This window comes from Rhinoderma darwinii, chromosome 3, assembly GCF_050947455.1.
Source record: "Rhinoderma darwinii isolate aRhiDar2 chromosome 3, aRhiDar2.hap1, whole genome shotgun sequence".
In the NCBI taxonomy this organism is placed as follows: domain Eukaryota; kingdom Metazoa; phylum Chordata; class Amphibia; order Anura; family Rhinodermatidae; genus Rhinoderma; species Rhinoderma darwinii.
In genome coordinates, this window is record NC_134689.1 from 342,876,593 (window position 1) to 342,883,787 (window position 7,195).

Here is a 7,195-nt window from a genome sequence, read left to right on the forward strand (position 1 = left end):
CCCCCCAAGTCCAACACTTCCAGGACGAGAGGAGGGCGGGAGGCGTTCCCTGCTTAGGCCGAATGCGGCTTCCAGGGAGATAGCGGCACCAAGCCGCCCTCTCACGCCGCTGCCCTGGATGTCCCCGTCGGCCTCGCTCGCGGGTTGGTCCCGCTGTTTTTTTTTTACCTTCTTAATAAAATTTTTTTTTTTTTTTTATGCCATTTTCTGAAGTCCCAAGCCCACCTGGAGTTGCACGAGCCCGGCCACCTCGGTGACTCCTACCGAAAGCGGCCGGGAGCCATCTCCGAGTATGAGCGGCGTGTGCCTGCCTATTGCACCCGTGGGGGGATAGAGGGGCCCCGTGGGAGCTGCTGCATGCCGGCAGCTTCCTTGTGGGAGCTCCACAGCGCCCGCGGTCCTCTGCGGACTTCCAGGGCAAGAGCGGTAGGAGCCTCCACCTCATGCCGACCTCCTGGAAGTCCCCGTCGGCCTAGCTCGCGGGTCGGTCCCGCTGTTTTTTTTTTTACCTTCTTAATAAAAAAATCTTTTTTTTTTTATGGTATTTTCGGAAGCCCCAAGCCCACCTGCATTTGCACGAGCAAGGCCACCTCGGTGACTCCTACCGAAAGCGGCCGGGAGCCACCTCGGTGTACGAGCGGCGTGTGCCTGCCTATTGCACCCGTGGGGGGATAGAGGAGCCATGGGGAAGCCGTGCCAGCCCGGGGGCAGCAGTGTACGAGCTCCGTAGCGCCCTGCGGTCCTCGGCGGACTTCCAGGGCAAGAGCGGTAGGCGCGGCCACCTCATGCCGACCTCCTGGAAGTCCCCGTCGGCCTGGCTCGCGTCTCGGTCCCGCTGTGTGTTTTACCTTCATAATAAAAAAAACTTTTTTTTTTTATGGTATTTTCTGAAGTCCCAAGCCGACCTGCAGTTGCAGGAGCTCGGCCACCTCGGCAACTCCTACCGAAAGCCGTGAAATAGGAAGTACAAACGGGAGCTGCTCCCGTTCCAAGCCGGGAAGGACTTCCATGGTGTGACCGGTAGGTAGTGACACCTCCTGCCGGCCTCCTGGAAGTCCCGGTCGGCCTGGCTGGCAGGTCTGTCTTCATTGACGTTTTGGAGGAAAAACCCTATGAGGTTTTTATTTTGGGCTTCAGCCGGGCAGCAGTTCCAGGAGCCCGGGTAAGTTGGCACCTTACCCCGGTGTATTTGAGGTGGTGACACTTTTAGGGGTGCGAATATCTCCTTCACCTGAAATCCTGTGAGAGGGCATTTCTGCTCCGCGTTCCAAGTCCCTACGGTTCTTCCTAGCGGGAAGTCCTAACCGTTTGTGGCCGAGAAGGACTTCCATGGTGTGACCGGTATGTAGTGGCACGTCATGCCGGCCTCCTGGAAGTCCCCGTCGGCCTCGTTGGCTGGTCGGTCCGGTGCACCTGGACTTCCACGAAAGAACTTTGGTGCATTCTTTCTGGAGTCCCAGGCCGACCAGCAGTTGTAGGAGCTCGGCCACGTTGGCGAGTCCAACCGAGAGTACCGTGAAGGAGGACGTGCTGCACGTTCTAGCGGGAGCTGCACCTGGTCCAACCCGAGAAGGACTTCCATGGTGTGACCGGTATGTAGTGGCACGTCATGCCGGCCTCCTGGAAGTCCCCGTCGGCCTGGCTGGCAGGTCTGTCTTCATTGACGTTTTGGAGGAAAAACCCTATGAGGTTTTTATTTTGGGCTTCAGCCGGGCAGCAGTTCCAGGAGCCCGGGTAAGTTGGCACCTTACCCCGGTGTATTTGAGGTGGTGACACTTTTAGGGGTGCGAATATCTCCTTCACCTGAAATCCTGTGAGAGGGCATTTCTGCTCCGCGTTCCAAGTCCCTACGGTTCTTCCTAGCGGGAAGTCCTAACCGTTTGTGGCCGAGAAGGACTTCCATGGTGTGACCGGTATGTAGTGGCACGTCATGCCGGCCTCCTGGAAGTCCCCGTCGGCCTCGTTGGCTGGTCGGTCCGGTGCACCTGGACTTCCACGAAAGAACTTTGGTGCATTCTTTCTGGAGTCCCAGGCCGACCAGCAGTTGTAGGAGCTCGGCCACGTTGGCGAGTCCAACCGAGAGTACCGTGAAGGAGGACGTGCTGCACGTTCTAGCGGGAGCTGCACCTGGTCCAACCCGAGAAGGACTTCCATGGTGTGACCGGTATGTAGTGGCACGTCATGCCGGCCTCCTGGAAGTCCCCGTCGGCCTGGCTGGCAGGTCTGTCTTCATTGACGTTTTGGAGGAAAAACCCTATGAGGTTTTTATTTTGGGCTTCAGCCGGGCAGCAGTTCCAGGAGCCCGGGTAAGTTGGCACCTTACCCCGGTGTATTTGAGGTGGTGACACTTTTAGGGGTGCGAATATCTCCTTCACCTGAAATCCTGTGAGAGGGCATTTCTGCTCCGCGTTCCAAGTCCCTACGGTTCTTCCTAGCGGGAAGTCCTAACCGTTTGTGGCCGAGAAGGACTTCCATGGTGTGACCGGTATGTAGTGGCACGTCATGCCGGCCTCCTGGAAGTCCCCGTCGGCCTCGTTGGCTGGTCGGTCCGGTGCACCTGGACTTCCACGAAAGAACTTTGGTGCATTCTTTCTGGAGTCCCAGGCCGACCAGCAGTTGTAGGAGCTCGGCCACGTTGGCGAGTCCAACCGAGAGTACCGTGAAGGAGGACGTGCTGCACGTTCTAGCGGGAGCTGCACCTGGTCCAACCCGAGAAGGACTTCCATGGTGTGACCGGTATGTAGTGGCACGTCATGCCGGCCTCCTGGAAGTCCCCGTCGGCCTGGCTGGCAGGTCTGTCTTCATTGTCGTTTTGGAGGAAAAACCCTATGAGGTTTTTATTTTGGGCTTCAGCCGGGCAGCAGTTCCAGGAGCCCGGGTAAGTTGGCACCTTACCCCGGTGTATTTGAGGTGGTGACACTTTTAGGGGTGCGAATATCTCCTTCACCTGAAATCCTGTGAGAGGGCATTTCTGCTCCGCGTTCCAAGTCCCTACGGTTCTTCCTAGCGGGAAGTCCTAACCGTTTGTGGCCGAGAAGGACTTCCATGGTGTGACCGGTATGTAGTGGCACGTCATGCCGGCCTCCTGGAAGTCCCCGTCGGCCTCGTTGGCTGGTCGGTCCGGTGCACCTGGACTTCCACGAAAGAACTTTGGTGCATTCTTTCTGGAGTCCCAGGCCGACCAGCAGTTGTAGGAGCTCGGCCACGTTGGCGAGTCCAACCGAGAGTACCGTGAAGGAGGACGTGCTGCACGTTCTAGCGGGAGCTGCACCTGGTCCAACCCGAGAAGGACTTCCATGGTGTGACCGGTATGTAGTGGCACGTCATGCCGGCCTCCTGGAAGTCCCCGTCGGCCTGGCTGGCAGGTCTGTCTTCATTGACGTTTTGGAGGAAAAACCCTATGAGGTTTTTATTTTGGGCTTCAGCCGGGCAGCAGTTCCAGGAGCCCGGGTAAGTTGGCACCTTACCCCGGTGTATTTGAGGTGGTGACACTTTTAGGGGTGCGAATATCTCCTTCACCTGAAATCCTGTGAGAGGGCATTTCTGCTCCGCGTTCCAAGTCCCTACGGTTCTTCCTAGCGGGAAGTCCTAACCGTTTGTGGCCGAGAAGGACTTCCATGGTGTGACCGGTATGTAGTGGCACGTCATGCCGGCCTCCTGGAAGTCCCCGTCGGCCTCGTTGGCTGGTCGGTCCGGTGCACCTGGACTTCCACGAAAGAACTTTGGTGCATTCTTTCTGGAGTCCCAGGCCGACCAGCAGTTGTAGGAGCTCGGCCACGTTGGCGAGTCCAACCGAGAGTACCGTGAAGGAGGACGTGCTGCACGTTCTAGCGGGAGCTGCACCTGGTCCAACCCGAGAAGGACTTCCATGGTGTGACCGGTATGTAGTGGCACGTCATGCCGGCCTCCTGGAAGTCCCCGTCGGCCTGGCTGGCAGGTCTGTCTTCATTGACGTTTTGGAGGAAAAACCCTATGAGGTTTTTATTTTGGGCTTCAGCCGGGCAGCAGTTCCAGGAGCCCGGGTAAGTTGGCACCTTACCCCGGTGTATTTGAGGTGGTGACACTTTTAGGGGTGCGAATATCTCCTTCACCTGAAATCCTGTGAGAGGGCATTTCTGCTCCGCGTTCCAAGTCCCTACGGTTCTTCCTAGCGGGAAGTCCTAACCGTTTGTGGCCGAGAAGGACTTCCATGGTGTGACCGGTATGTAGTGGCACGTCATGCCGGCCTCCTGGAAGTCCCCGTCGGCCTCGTTGGCTGGTCGGTCCGGTGCACCTGGACTTCCACGAAAGAACTTTGGTGCATTCTTTCTGGAGTCCCAGGCCGACCAGCAGTTGTAGGAGCTCGGCCACGTTGGCGAGTCCAACCGAGAGTACCGTGAAGGAGGACGTGCTGCACGTTCTAGCGGGAGCTGCACCTGGTCCAACCCGAGAAGGACTTCCATGGTGTGACCGGTATGTAGTGGCACGTCATGCCGGCCTCCTGGAAGTCCCCGTCGGCCTGGCTGGCAGGTCTGTCTTCATTGACGTTTTGGAGGAAAAACCCTATGAGGTTTTTATTTTGGGCTTCAGCCGGGCAGCAGTTCCAGGAGCCCGGGTAAGTTGGCACCTTACCCCGGTGTATTTGAGGTGGTGACACTTTTAGGGGTGCGAATATCTCCTTCACCTGAAATCCTGTGAGAGGGCATTTCTGCTCCGCGTTCCAAGTCCCTACGGTTCTTCCTAGCGGGAAGTCCTAACCGTTTGTGGCCGAGAAGGACTTCCATGGTGTGACCGGTATGTAGTGGCACGTCATGCCGGCCTCCTGGAAGTCCCCGTCGGCCTCGTTGGCTGGTCGGTCCGGTGCACCTGGACTTCCACGAAAGAACTTTGGTGCATTCTTTCTGGAGTCCCAGGCCGACCAGCAGTTGTAGGAGCTCGGCCACGTTGGCGAGTCCAACCGAGAGTACCGTGAAGGAGGACGTGCTGCACGTTCTAGCGGGAGCTGCACCTGGTCCAACCCGAGAAGGACTTCCATGGTGTGACCGGTATGTAGTGGCACGTCATGCCGGCCTCCTGGAAGTCCCCGTCGGCCTGGCTGGCAGGTCTGTCTTCATTGTCGTTTTGGAGGAAAAACCCTATGAGGTTTTTATTTTGGGCTTCAGCCGGGCAGCAGTTCCAGGAGCCCGGGTAAGTTGGCACCTTACCCCGGTGTATTTGAGGTGGTGACACTTTTAGGGGTGCGAATATCTCCTTCACCTGAAATCCTGTGAGAGGGCATTTCTGCTCCGCGTTCCAAGTCCCTACGGTTCTTCCTAGCGGGAAGTCCTAACCGTTTGTGGCCGAGAAGGACTTCCATGGTGTGACCGGTATGTAGTGGCACGTCATGCCGGCCTCCTGGAAGTCCCCGTCGGCCTCGGCCACCTGTCGTTAAGCTGTGAGAGGAGCACGTGCTCCCGCGCCGTTTGAGTCTTTGGAATTTGTCCAAGACTCCTCAGATCGATCTGGCTCCCCGCGACCCGGCGGCGGAGGGACCACTCGCTCGGCAGTGCTTTGGAGCACTGTCGGTTACGGCGAGCGCGTCTTCCTCCCACACCGTCCGGGTCTGTTTCGCCCCCGGCCACCTACGGCCGGTGTCCCAAAAAGCCCGGCGGTCCTGCTAAGGCGGGCGCCGGTACCTCTCGCTCCCGCGAGGTGCGTTTGCTCAGTGCTGCTTCTATCACTCTAAAAGGCGTCCGAGAGTGTGCTGGTGTCGCCGGAGCCCGAGGCGCGAGAGAAAGCTTTAAACGACGGGGAGGCAGTGACCGCCCCCGTATGTCCGCTGCTCGCAAGGGCCTCTCTAGCCGAGGTGCTCCCAGGCGCACCCGCGCATGGGGCACGGTTGTTTTTCGCAAGTAGTCCAAAGCCGTCTTCCGCCTCGCCCGAGGCTGGAAGTGTCGGCGTGGCTCCCGCATGCAAGCCACACGCGGCTCCACGGTGGCTTCCCTCCCCCCCTCTCCGGAGGGGGGCGGCCCCATCCCATGTGGAGCCGCTAAGCCGCCGGGAAAGCGGCCTCGGTTCCCCGTGGGCGACAAAGGCGTCCTCCTCGGCACTTTGCGAGCTGGGCCGCCAGAGAGAGCAGTTAACCCGGATTGTCGAGGTTGTTGTTGCCTTTGTCCCATATTACCTAAGCCTGGTCCTTGTTACCTTACTGGTAAGGGTTAGGGACGCTGAGCGCGCTCCATCTTCTCGGCTCTATGTTGGGCTCTCTCTAAACAGGTCCTCGACTTAAGACCGACCGGTCTTCGTAGGCATCCTTCATCTCGGCAGGTTGCGAGCTGGGCCGTCGGTGAGAGCAGTTAACCCGGATTGTCGAGGTTGCCGTTGCCTTTGTCCCATATTACCTAAGCCTGGTCCTTGATACCTTACTGGTAAGGGTTAGGGACGATGAGCGCGCTCCATCTTCTCGGCTCTATGTTGGGCTCTCTCTAAACAGGTCCTCGACTTACGATTCTGCCCCGACCGACCGACCGGTCTTCGTAGGCGTCCTCCATCTCGGCAGGTTGCGAGCTGGGCCGCCGGTGAGAGCAGTTAACCCGGATTGTCGAGGTTGCCGTTGCCTTTGTCCCATATTACCTAAGCCTGGTCCTTGATACCTTACTGGTAAGGGTTAGGGACGATGAGCGCGCTCCATCTTCTCGGCTCTATGTTGGGCTCTCTCTAAACAGGTCCTCGACTTACGATTCTGCCCCGACCGACCGACCGGTCTTCGTAGGCGTCCTCCATCTCGGCAGGTTGCGAGCTGGGCCGCCGGTGAGAGCAGTTAACCCGGATTGTCGAGGTTGCCGTTGCCTTTGTCCCATATTACCTAAGCCTGGTCCTTGATACCTTACTGGTAAGGGTTAGGGACAATGAGCGCGCTCCATCTTCTCGGCTCTATGTTGGGCTCTCTCTAAACAGGTCCTCGACTTACGATGCTGCCCCGACCGACCGGTCTTCGTAGGCTTCCTCCATCTCGGCAGGTTGCGAGCTGGGCCGCCGGTGAGAGCAGATAACAACCCGGATTGTCGAGGTTGCCGTTGCCTTTGTCCCATATTACCTAAGCCTGGTCCTTGTTACCTTACTGGTAAGGGTTAGGGACGCTGAGCGCGCTCCATCTTCTCGGCTCTATGTTGGGCTCTCTCTGAACAGGTCCTAGACTTACGATGCTGCCCCGACCGGTCTTCGTAGGCGTCCTCCT